We start from the raw sequence: 12,205 nt of genomic DNA, 5'->3' as shown, positions 1-12,205 counted from the left end.
AGGATTGAGTGGTTACATAAAATGAGTATGAAAGGAATTGATGTTAGTGATCAACTCAGAGGAGCGAGAGATGAGATGAAGCGTGTTTTGGAAAAGCGTGGGAAGGAAATTATTTTTAGGACGAGAGTTGAGCATTTGGATATGGATGAGAAGTGTACGAGGTACTTTTTTAAAAAAATGTGCAGTAAGAAAGATGAGTTGGATGAGGTTGAAAATGATAATGGTATGACTGTGGTTGGAATGGAAGTGTTGGATGAGGTACATAGTTTCTATAGTAGTTAATTTGAGTCTAAATGGGTGGATGGGGGTTTGAAAGAGCATGTGTTAGGTATGTTGGAGAGTCAGCTTGAATCAGGGGAACGTGAGTGTTTGAGTGAGGATATTGTTTTTGATGAGGTTAAAAAGGCGGTGGATGGTGCGAAAAAGAATAAAACACCTGGAAAAGATGGGTTGCCTGTGGAGTTTTATGTAAAAGCATGGGATGTGATTGGTGTTGATTTTGTGGAGGTATGTCAATATATGTGGATGAATGGTGTACTTTGTAATTCCATGAAAGAAGGAGTAGTTGTTTTACTATATAAGAAGGGTGAGAAAAAGAATTTGCGTAATTGGAGGCCGATTACATTACTCAATGCAGATTACAAAGTCTTTAGCAAAATTCTGGCTAACCGTATGCGTGGGGTGATTGGAAGTGTGGTTGGTGTTGATCAAGTGTGCGCGGTGCCAGGTAGGTGTATGACTGATAACCTCTTGTTGTTGAGGGACGTAATTGGAGATTGTATGTTTAGGAAGGGGAAATGTATGGTTTTTTGTGTGGATTTTGAGAAAGCTTTTGATAGAGTGTCGCATGCGTTTATGTTTGAGGTGTTAGTTAGGATGGGTTTTCCTAGTGTTTTTGTGAAGGCGATAAGGTGTTTGTATGATGGTGTGGTGAGTGAAGTGTTAGTGAATGGATGTTTGAGTGAGAAGGTGTGCATAAAATCAGGGGTCAGGCAGGGGTGTCCGTTGTCCCCTGTCCTGTTTATAAGTGTGATTGAGCCCCTGTTGTGCATGATTCGGAAAGAGAAAGTGATGAATGGTCTTCTGATCCCAGGGAGTGGTGGAAAGACTGTAAAGGTAATGGGGTATATGGACGATGTTGTTGTGGTGAGTGATAATATGGCTGCTATGAATCGAGCAAGGTTGCTTTTAGATTTCTTTTGTGGTGCATCTGGTTTTAGGGTGAATTGGGGGAAGTGTAGCTTTAAGTGTTTTGGGGATTCGAGTGTTAGGATGGATGGTGTGATATGTGAAGAAGGTGCTATTAAGGTTCTGGGGGTGTGGTTTAACAAAGATCTGAAAGGGAATGAGAGTTGGGATGAATGCGGTAAGAGGATTGAACAGAAGTTAAATTTTTGGAGGTTACGGGACTTGACATTGTCAGGCAAAGTCCTTATTATTAAGTCAGTGATTCTTCCTATGTTACTTTTTGTGTCCGTGGTTTTTCCAGCCCCTTATAGGGGTTTTAGGCGGATTGAGAAGCTAATTTTTACGTTTTATTGGGGAAGTAAGATGGAAAAACTTAAAAGGGAATATTTGTGTAAGTTACGTGAACATGGGGGAATGGATTTCCCAAATTTTGAAATTTGTCTTGGTTTAAATTATATTAAAACAGTGGTTGTTCTGTTAGGTAGGGATAACAAGACGGCTTTTATGATTAAATATATGGCTGGATGGATGTTGTTTGGGTTGAAATGGATGAGAAGGGATGCAAGAGTGCCTGTTTCGTTTAAATGTCCAGTGTGGTATGAGTTTGTTGAAAAATTTGTTGTCAAGCATGATTTGTTGGATGTTCCTATGGGTGATTTCAAAGTGATAAGGAATGTAAGGAGAAGGATGCGTGTTAGAGAGTTTGAATGTAACATTAGGGGCTTGAGATCGAGTGAAGCGTTGTGTGTATGGAGGAACCTGAGTATAAAAGGAATATCGAATAGGCAGCGTGATATCGTATGGATGAGTTTGCATGAGATTTTGCCTGTGAGAGAGGTACAGAAGAGGAGGGATCTGATTAGAACAGAGGTATGTCCGAGGGATGGATGTGGGGCGAGTGAAACTGTTATGCATTTGGTTTGGAATTGTGATTATGCTCAGAGTGTTTGGAAGGGAGTGGGTGGTTTATGCAAGGAACTAGCGGGCGTGAATTTTATAAATTGGAGAGTGGTAATGTTTGGGATGGGTGCAAGTAGCCGGGTGAAAGAGAGATTGTTGTGGTTGATAATGGCATGTGTAATAGAAAGTCTGTGGGACGTTAGGAATTTGTGTTTATTTAAAAGGAAAATAATCTCAGTTAATAATTGTGTTAGGATGGTTTTGTCAAGGTTATACATAGTTTATTTATGGGACAGCCGTGGCGGTGGTGGCTTTGATTCAGAAGGTTTTTGGAAAGTCAAAAAATGGAGGTCACTGGTAAAGTACCAGTAAGTCCTTGTTTAAGTGTTGTGATCTGTCTTTTTTTATGATAATGGTATGTTTTACAGTTTTTTGTCCATTCAAAAGGTATTACAACTGTTTCAGTATAAAGTTATAAATATGAAATAAAGAAAGTACCATTATGATGTAAGACTGGGCAACGTAGTATGAGTTTTTATACTATTGATTGTTGCTTGAAAAATTTTACTGAATGGTATAAAAAAAAAAAAAAAAAATCTGTTCTTATCAGTTTAATATCTGATACGTCCCCTATCTGGGGACCATATATTAAATGGATTTTTAGAACAGGGAGATGGAAAAAGAGCTTGCTCTGTCCACTCCACGCATTGACCTGGTGGGGAAACATGGAGGTGACTGAGAGTATGCGTGCAGGTATGGTTGTGTTAATTCCTAAGAAAGGGGATTTGAAAAGTCTGAGGAATTGGAGGCCAATAACTTTACTTAATTGTGATTATAAAATCTATGCAAAACTTATGGCTAATAGGATGCGTGATGTTATAGAGAGAGTGATTGGGGATGAGCAGTGTTGTGCGGTACCTGGGAGGCGGATTCATGAGTGTGTGTGTATGTTAAGAGATTGTCTATGGGATTGCATGGGTCGTAAGAAGAGTGTATTTTTGTTAAGTTTGGATTTTGAAAAGGCTTATGATAGGTTGTCGCATGGTTTTTTGTTCAGAGTGTTGTTAAAAATGGGTTTTCCGGCTGATTTTGTTGGGCGAGTGAGAAGTTTGTATGCGGGTGTTTATAGCTGTGTTTTAATGAATGGGTATGTGGGTAGGAAAGTGAATGTGTTTTCGGGTGTGCGACAGGGGTGTCCTTTGTCCCCTGTAGCATTTATTTGTGCAATTGAGCCATTGTTGTGTATGCTGAGGAAAGATAAGGTAATTCGTGGTGTGCAAGTGCCGGGAGGTGGAGGAAAAGAATGGAAGGTGAGTGGTTATATGGATGACGTGTGTGTATTATGTGATTCTGAATGTTCGGTGAGGCGGGTGAAGTTGTTAGTGTCTATTTTTTGTGGTGCATCTGCGTTTAAAGTGAATTGGGAAAAGAGTGAGTGTAAGGGTTTTGGAGGCGGAAGTTTAAGTAGGGATGTAGGTGTGAATGTAGTGAATGGACCTATTAAAGTTTTGGGTGTGAAGTTTTCAGAGAGTTTGGATGGGAAAGAAAGTTGGGATGATGCGAAAGGAAAAGTTGAGCAGAAGTTGAATTTTTGGAAATTGAGGAGTTTATCCTTTTTTGGGAAGATTTTAATTGTTAAGAGTGTGGTGTTGCCAATATTTTTATATATTGCGGTAGTATTTCTACCAGGATATATGTGTATGAGAAGCTTGAATAGAATTTTATTTGTTTTTTTGTGGAACTCGAAAATGGAGAGAGCTAGGAGAGAAATTTTGGTTAAAAGAGTGGAAAAAGGTGGTTTGGGTTTTCCGAATTTGGACGTGTTTTTTGGTGTGAATATCGTTGTGTTTGTTTTGAAAGTGATTAGGGCGGATGGAAAGTTTTCATCTATGTGTAGGTATTTATTTGGAGCGTATTTGTTTCGTTTAAAGTGGCAAGAAAGGGATTTGCGATGTCCGATTGCTTTTGAGGTGCCTGTATGGTATGTGTGGGTTTATAAGTTTTTGGTGAGGTATGAACTGTGTGATGCAGATGTGAGATTGCTGGAGAATAAGAAGGCTGTGTATAGGATGATTGAATGTAGAGAGGTAGAATGTGGAATAAATATGGTTAGGGGTGGTGATGTGCAGAAGGTTTGGAAGAAAGTGCGGATGAGTGGTATGACCAACAAACAGAGTGAAGTTGTGTGGCAGTCTTTACATGGAGTATTACCTGTGAGAGAGTTTCAGAGGAATAGAGGTTTGGTGAGGAGTGAAATGTGTCCAAGAAATGGCTGTGGTGGAAGGGAAAGTGTGTTGCATGTTTTTTGGAATTGCCAGTATGCTAGAGATGTGATTGGGAGAATGGGGCCTTTGTGTAAAGAATTGTGTGGTGTGAATTTGTTGTCTTTTGAGTTGTTTATGTTTGGTTTGGAAATATGTGATGGGACGAAGGAAAGAGTCTTGTGGTTGATGCTTGCATGTATAAAGGAAGTGTTATGGGATGTGAGGAATGTGTATGTGTTTAAAAGGAAGGAAATTGCTGTAAAGGATAGTGTGAAGGTGATTTTGGGGAAGATGTATGTGTGTTTCCTATGGGACAAAAAGAGGAGAGGGGAAGTGGATGCGGAGGGAATATGGAAAGTTAAAAAGTGGAGATATATTGTTAGTACCTCTTGATTTTTGTTATTGTTGTTTTGAAATATGAAATAAATATTTCCGATGATGATGGGGACAGCAAATTGCGTATTGGATTTGACGCAGCTGTTTTGATGGAATTTTCCTTTGTCTGGTTTCCATAGACTGTGGAATTTCCTCGTCTGAGGAGAAAAAAAAAAAAAAAAAAATCTGTTCTTATCAGTTTAATATCTGATACGTCCCCTATCTGGGGACCATATATTAAATGGATTTTTAGAACAGGGAGATGGAAAAAGAGCTTGCTCTGTCCACTCCACGCATTGACCTGGTATTGCAGTATCTCCAGGACCGGTGCACCCCTTCTTTAATGCAGTTTCTAAAATCAGAAAGAATTGAATTCAATGCTTTTTGTTCATTTTGCTTGTTTGTCGGATTTTGGGATGGACTCTTTGGCTTTGCTTTTCTTCTCCTCATTGGATTTTTCATGTTAAAAGTTGCAGAAGCCAGATGACAAGCTCATTTTGGTTCAACTTCAGCAACTGTGCATTGCATTGCCATGTAATGTAATGTAATGCAATGCTATCTATCTAGCTCTCCCTCTATACTTCCTTTTGGATAAACAGACATATTAGGCAAGCATTTTGGAGCTTTCACCTAAATAACTACAGGTGGTGAGATAAGCTGCACAATATAATTGACCTTTCAGTATATTGTTGCACACACACCATCTATTTAGCAAATGCCCTTGTTATCAACAGCAGCCTTTTAAACTCACCTGAGCTAACAGGTATGTGAGCTGGTTACTCTGCTGCGCTTAAAATTTCTTTTTTGGTTTGCTACAATGCCTTTTCTGAAACGTTGTCTCCCTCTGCTGGAACACTGACTTCTTTCATTTAATGCCTGCAGACTATAAAAGAGAAACCAACCCAAAAAGTTTGGTTGATTAGTCTGTGGCATTCTTTTAAACTGTTGCTTATGGCGGTCTCTGTGAGCTTCTCAGTGACATTCAGCCATCCAGGTATCCCGCCTGCAGTAGACGGAATGTGGCAATGGAACGCTGGCTGCACGTGTCATAATAGGCTCTGAGCCTTTATATACCTGCGCACAGCAGCAGCCACCTTCAGTCTGCTGCTGGACAGCCAGCAGCAGCAGCAGCAGGAGAGGTAATTAATCAGCAACCCTCCTGCTAAGGGTAGACAGCTGCTCGTTCCACCCCCCCCCCCGCCTTAATTGGTTCTCCTCCCTTCCAACGGTGTTGAGGCGGGTGGGAACAGCCGGGGGTTGAGGGTACTGTGCTAAAAGAGGTGGAGTTATGCAGATCTAAAACGCGTGGATTGCAGCAGCAGCTAGCCGAAAAGTGCAGGCATGTGAGGGATCTAGAGGTTGACAGCATGTCTTCTTAACGGGAGTCCAGGTGGCCATCTCCACAAATGGACTTTTCAGAATCCTTGGGTGGCACCGTAGTCGGAAACCAATTCTGGTTATCGCTTCTCGGCCTTTTGGCTAAGATCAAGTGTAGTATCTGTTCTTATCAGTTTAATATCTGATACGTCCCCTATCTGGGGACCATATATTAAATGGATTTTTAGAACAGGGAGATGGAAAAAGAGCTTGCTCTGTCCACTCCACGCATTGACCTGGTATTGCAGTATCTCCAGGACCGGTGCACCCCTTCTTTAATGCAGTTTCTAAAATCAGAAAGAATTGAATTCAATGCTTTTTGTTCATTTTGCTTGTTTGTCGGATTTTGGGATGGACTCTTTGGCTTTGCTTTTCTTCTCCTCATTGGATTTTTCATGTTAAAAGTTGCAGAAGCCAGATGACAAGCTCATTTTGGTTCAACTTCAGCAACTGTGCATTGCATTGCCATGTAATGTAATGTAATGCAATGCTATCTATCTAGCTCTCCCTCTATACTTCCTTTTGGATAAACAGACATATTAGGCAAGCATTTTGGAGCTTTCACCTAAATAACTACAGGTGGTGAGATAAGCTGCACAATATAATTGACCTTTCAGTATATTGTTGCACACACACCATCTATTTAGCAAATGCCCTTGTTATCAACAGCAGCCTTTTAAACTCACCTGAGCTAACAGGTATGTGAGCTGGTTACTCTGCTGCGCTTAAAATTTCTTTTTTGGTTTGCTACAATGCCTTTTCTGAAACGTTGTCTCCCTCTGCTGGAACACTGACTTCTTTCATTTAATGCCTGCAGACTATAAAAGAGAAACCAACCCAAAAAGTTTGGTTGATTAGTCTGTGGCATTCTTTTAAACTGTTGCTTATGGCGGTCTCTGTGAGCTTCTCAGTGACATTCAGCCATCCAGGTATCCCGCCTGCAGTAGACGGAATGTGGCAATGGAACGCTGGCTGCGCGTGTCATAATAGGCTCTGAGCCTTTATATACCTGCGCACAGCAGCAGCCACCTTCAGTCTGCTGCTGGACAGCCAGCAGCAGCAGCAGCAGGAGAGGTAATTAATCAGCAACCCTCCTGCTAAGGGTAGACAGCTGCTCGTTCCACCCCCCCCCGCCTTAATTGGTTCTCCTCCCTTCCAACGGTGTTGAGGCGGGTGGGAACAGCCGGGGGTTGAGGGTACTGTGCTAAAAGAGGTGGAGTTATGCAGATCTAAAACGCGTGGATTGCAGCAGCAGCAAGCCGAAAAGTGCAGGCATGTGAGGGATCTAGAGGTTGACAGCATGTCTTCTTAACGGGAGTCCAGGTGGCCATCTACACAAATGGACTTTTCAGAATCCTTGGGTGGCACCGTAGTCGGAAACGAATTCTGGTTATCGCTTCTCGGCCTTTTGGCTAAGATCAAGTGTAGTATCTGTTCTTATCAGTTTAATATCTGATACGTCCCCTATCTGGGGACCATATATTAAATGGATTTTTAGAACAGGGAGATGGAAAAAGAGCTTGCTCTGTCCACTCCACGCATTGACCTGGTATTGCAGTATCTCCAGGACCGGTGCACCCCTTCTTTAATGCAGTTTCTAAAATCAGAAAGAATTGAATTCAATGCTTTTTGTTCATTTTGCTTGTTTGTCGGATTTTGGGATGGACTCTTTGGCTTTGCTTTTCTTCTCCTCATTGGATTTTTCATGTTAAAAGTTGCAGAAGCCAGATGACAAGCTCATTTTGGTTCAACTTCAGCAACTGTGCATTGCATTGCCATGTAATGTAATGTAATGCAATGCTATCTATCTAGCTCTCCCTCTATACTTCCTTTTGGATAAACAGACATATTAGGCAAGCATTTTGGAGCTTTCACCTAAATAACTACAGGTGGTGAGATAAGCTGCACAATATAATTGACCTTTCAGTATATTGTTGCACACACACCATCTATTTAGCAAATGCCCTTGCTATCAACAGCAGCCTTTTAAACTCACCTGAGCTAACAGGTATGTGAGCTGGTTACTCTGCTGCGCTTAAAATTTCTTTTTTTGGTTTGCTACAATGCCTTTTCTGAAACGTTGTCTCCCTCTGCTGGAACACTCACTTCTTTCATTTAATGCCTGCAGACTATAAAAGAGAAACCAACCCAAAAAGTTTGGTTCATTAGTCTGTGGCATTCTTTTAAACTGTTGCTTATGGCAGTCTCTGTGAGCTTCTCAGTGACATTCAGCCATCCAGGTATCCCGCCTGCAGTAGACGGAATGTGGCAATGGAACGCTGGCTGCGCGTGTCATAATAGGCTCTGAGCCTTTATATACCTGCGCACAGCAGCAGCCACCTTCAGTCTGCTGCTGGACAGCCAGCAGCAGCAGCAGCAGGAGAGGTAATTAATCAGCAACCCTCCTGCTAAGGGTAGACAGCTGCTCGTTCCACCCCCCCCCCCCGCCTTAATTGGTTCTCCTCCCTTCCAACGGTGTTGAGGCGGGTGGGAACAGCCGGGGGTTGAGGGTACTGTGCTAAAAGAGGTGGAGTTATGCAGATCTAAAACGCGTGGATTGCAGCAGCAGCAAGCCGAAAAGTGCAGGCATGTGAGGGATCTAGAGGTTGACAGCATGTCTTCTTAACCGGAGTCCAGGTGGCCATCTCCACAAATGGACTTTTCAGAATCCTTGGGTGGCACCGTAGTCGGAAACCAATTCTGGTTATCGCTTCTCGGCCTTTTGGCTAAGATCAAGTGTAGTATCTGTTCTTATCAGTTTAATATCTGATACGTCCCCTATCTGGGGACCATATATTAAATGGATTTTTAGAACAGGGAGATGGAAAAAGAGCTTGCTCTGTCCACTCCACGCATTGACCTGGTATTGCAGTATCTCCAGGACCGGTGCACCCCTTCTTTAATGCAGTTTCTAAAATCAGAAAGAATTGAATTCAATGCTTTTTGTTCATTTTGCTTGTTTGTCGGATTTTGGGATGGACTCTTTGGCTTTGCTTTTCTTCTCCTCATTGGATTTTTCATGTTAAAAGTTGCAGAAGCCAGATGACAAGCTCATTTTGGTTCAACTTCAGCAACTGTGCATTGCATTGCCATGTAATGTAATGTAATGCAATGCTATCTATCTAGCTCTCCCTCTATACTTCCTTTTGGATAAACAGACATATTAGGCAAGCATTTTGGAGCTTTCACCTAAATAACTACAGGTGGTGAGATAAGCTGCACAATATAATTGACCTTTCAGTATATTGTTGCACACACACCATCTATTTAGCAAATGCCCTTGTTATCAACAGCAGCCTTTTAAACTCACCTGAGCTAACAGGTATGTGAGCTGGTTACTCTGCTGCGCTTAAAATTTCTTTTTTGGTTTGCTACAATGCCTTTTCTGAAACGTTGTCTCCCTCTGCTGGAACACTGACTTCTTTCATTTAATGCCTGCAGACTATAAAAGAGAAACCAACCCAAAAAGTTTGGTTGATTAGTCTGTGGCATTCTTTTAAACTGTTGCTTATGGCGGTCTCTGTGAGCTTCTCAGTGACATTCAGCCATCCAGGTATCCCGCCTGCAGTAGACGGAATGTGGCAATGGAACGCTGGCTGCGCGTGTCATAATAGGCTCTGAGCCTTTATATACCTGCGCACAGCAGCAGCCACCTTCAGTCTGCTGCTGGACAGCCAGCAGCAGCAGCAGCAGGAGAGGTAATTAATCAGCAACCCTCCTGCTAAGGGTAGACAGCTGCTCGTTCCACCCCCCCCCCGCCTTAATTGGTTCTCCTCCCTTCCAACGGTGTTGAGGCGGGTGGGAACAGCCGGGGGTTGAGGGTACTGTGCTAAAAGAGGTGGAGTTATGCAGATCTAAAACGCGTGGATTGCAGCAGCAGCAAGCCGAAAAGTGCAGGCATGTGAGGGATCTAGAGGTTGACAGCATGTCTTCTTAACGGGAGTCCAGGTGGCCATCTCCACAAATGGACTTTTCAGAATCCTTGGGTGGCACCGTAGTCGGAAACCAATTCTGGTTATCGCTTCTCGGCCTTTTGGCTAAGATCAAGTGTAGTATCTGTTCTTATCAGTTTAATATCTGATACGTCCCCTATCTGGGGACCATATATTAAATGGATTTTTAGAACAGGGAGATGGAAAAAGAGCTTGCTCTGTCCACTCCACGCATTGACCTGGTATTGCAGTATCTCCAGGACCGGTGCACCCCTTCTTTAATGCAGTTTCTAAAATCAGAAAGAATTGAATTCAATGCTTTTTGTTCATTTTGCTTGTTTGTCGGATTTTGGGATGGACTCTTTGGCTTTGCTTTTCTTCTCCTCATTGGATTTTTCATGTTAAAAGTTGTAGAAGCCAGATGACAAGCTCATTTTGGTTCAACTTCAGCAACTGTGCATTGCATTGCCATGTAATTTAATGTAATGCAATGCTATCTATCTAGCTCTCCCTCTATACTTCCTTTTGGATAAACAGACATATTAGGCAAGCATTTTGGAGCTTTCACCTAAATAACTACAGGTGGTGAGATAAGCTGCACAATATAATTGACCTTTCAGTATATTGTTGCACACACACCATCTATTTAGCAAATGCCCTTGTTATCAACAGCAGCCTTTTAAACTCACCTGAGCTAACAGGTATGTGAGCTGGTTACTCTGCTGCGCTTAAAATTTCTTTTTTGGTTTGCTACAATGCCTTTTCTGAAACGTTGTCTCCCTCTGCTGGAACACTGACTTCTTTCATTTAATGCCTGCAGACTATAAAAGAGAAACCAACCCAAAAAGTTTGGTTGATTAGTCTGTGGCATTCTTTTAAACTGTTGCTTATGGCGGTCTCTGTGAGCTTCTCATTGACATTCAGCCATCCAGGTATCCCGCCTGCAGTAGACGGAATGTGGCAATGGAACGCTGGCTGCGCGTGTCATAATAGGCTCTGAGCCTTTATATACCTGCGCACAGCAGCAGCCACCTTCAGTCTGCTGCTGGACAGCCAGCAGCAGCAGCAGCAGGAGAGGTAATTAATCAGCAACCCTCCTGCTAAGGGTAGACAGCTGCTCGTTCCACCCCCCCCCCCGCCTTAATTGGTTCTCCTCCCTTCCAATGGTGTTGAGGCGGGTGGGAACAGCCGGGGGTTGAGGGTACTGTGCTAAAAGAGGTGGAGTTATGCAGATCTAAAACGCGTGGATTGCAGCAGCAGCAAGCCGAAAAGTGCAGGCATGTGAGGGATCTAGAGGTTGACAGCATGTCTTCTTAACCGGAGTCCAGGTGGCCATCTCCACAAATGGACTTTTCAGAATCCTTGGGTGGCACCGTAGTCGGAAACCAATTCTGGTTATCGCTTCTCGGCCTTTTGGCTAAGATCAAGTGTAGTATCTGTTCTTATCAGTTTAATATCTGATACGTCCCCTATCTGGGGACCATATATTAAATGGATTTTTAGAACAGGGAGATGGAAAAAGAGCTTGCTCTGTCCACTCCACGCATTGACCTGGTATTGCAGTATCTCCAGGACCGGTGCACCCCTTCTTTAATGCAGTTTCTAAAATCAGAAAGAATTGAATTCAATGCTTTTTGTTCATTTTGCTTGTTTGTCGGATTTTGGGATGGACTCTTTGGCTTTGCTTTTCTTCTCCTCATTGGATTTTTCATGTTAAAAGTTGCAGAAGCCAGATGACAAGCTCATTTTGGTTCAACTTCAGCAACTGTGCATTGCATTGCCATGTAATGTAATGTAATGCAATGCTATCTATCTAGCTCTCCCTCTATACTTCCTTTTGGATAAACAGACATATTAGGCAAGCATTTTGGAGCTTTCACCTAAATAACTACAGGTGGTGAGATAAGCTGCACAATATAATTGACCTTTCAGTATATTGTTGCACACACACCATCTATTTAGCAAATGCCCTTGTTATCAACAGCAGCCTTTTAAACTCACCTGAGCTAACAGGTATGTGAGCTGGTTACTCTGCTGCGCTTAAAATTTCTTTTTTGGTTTGCTACAATGCCTTTTCTGAAACGTTGTCTCCCTCTGCTGGAACACTGACTTCTTTCATTTAATGCCTGCAGACTATAAAAGAGAAACCAACCCAAAAAGTTTGGTTGA

General features: G+C 42.4%; 6 non-coding genes and 1 pseudogene across 6 annotated transcripts; all 7 read left to right on the top strand.

Moving 5' to 3' along the window:
- Nucleotides 1–2,645: 2,645 nt before the first annotated feature.
- On the top strand, nt 2,646–2,846 carry LOC141226327 (U2 spliceosomal RNA; annotated as a pseudogene).
- Nucleotides 2,847–4,875: 2,029 nt separating this feature from the next.
- On the top strand, nt 4,876–5,065 carry LOC141226298 (U2 spliceosomal RNA). The gene has a single exon (XR_012293509.1). It is a non-coding gene; the product is annotated as a U2 spliceosomal RNA (small nuclear RNA).
- Nucleotides 5,066–6,186: 1,121 nt separating this feature from the next.
- LOC141225902 (U2 spliceosomal RNA) lies at nt 6,187–6,377 on the top strand. Its single transcript, XR_012293134.1, has one exon. It is a non-coding gene; the product is annotated as a U2 spliceosomal RNA (small nuclear RNA).
- A 1,119-nt stretch (nt 6,378–7,496) lies between these two features.
- On the top strand, nt 7,497–7,687 carry LOC141225901 (U2 spliceosomal RNA). The gene has a single exon (XR_012293133.1). It is a non-coding gene; the product is annotated as a U2 spliceosomal RNA (small nuclear RNA).
- Nucleotides 7,688–8,810: 1,123 nt separating this feature from the next.
- LOC141225900 (U2 spliceosomal RNA) lies at nt 8,811–9,001 on the top strand. Its single transcript, XR_012293132.1, has one exon. It is a non-coding gene; the product is annotated as a U2 spliceosomal RNA (small nuclear RNA).
- Nucleotides 9,002–10,121: 1,120 nt separating this feature from the next.
- Nucleotides 10,122–10,312, top strand: LOC141225899 (U2 spliceosomal RNA). Its single transcript, XR_012293131.1, has one exon. It is a non-coding gene; the product is annotated as a U2 spliceosomal RNA (small nuclear RNA).
- Nucleotides 10,313–11,433: 1,121 nt separating this feature from the next.
- LOC141225897 (U2 spliceosomal RNA) lies at nt 11,434–11,624 on the top strand. The gene has a single exon (XR_012293130.1). It is a non-coding gene; the product is annotated as a U2 spliceosomal RNA (small nuclear RNA).
- The last annotated feature ends 581 nt before the right edge of the window (nt 11,625–12,205 follow it).

Source organism: Phyllobates terribilis, unplaced genomic scaffold (assembly GCF_046119375.1).
Source record: "Phyllobates terribilis strain yellow unplaced genomic scaffold, ASM4611937v1 Scaffold_414__1_contigs__length_1644244, whole genome shotgun sequence".
Lineage (NCBI taxonomy): Eukaryota > Metazoa > Chordata > Amphibia > Anura > Dendrobatidae > Phyllobates > Phyllobates terribilis.
Note: the sequence above shows the minus strand (reverse complement) of the source record. Positions and strands in the feature narration are given on the sequence as shown.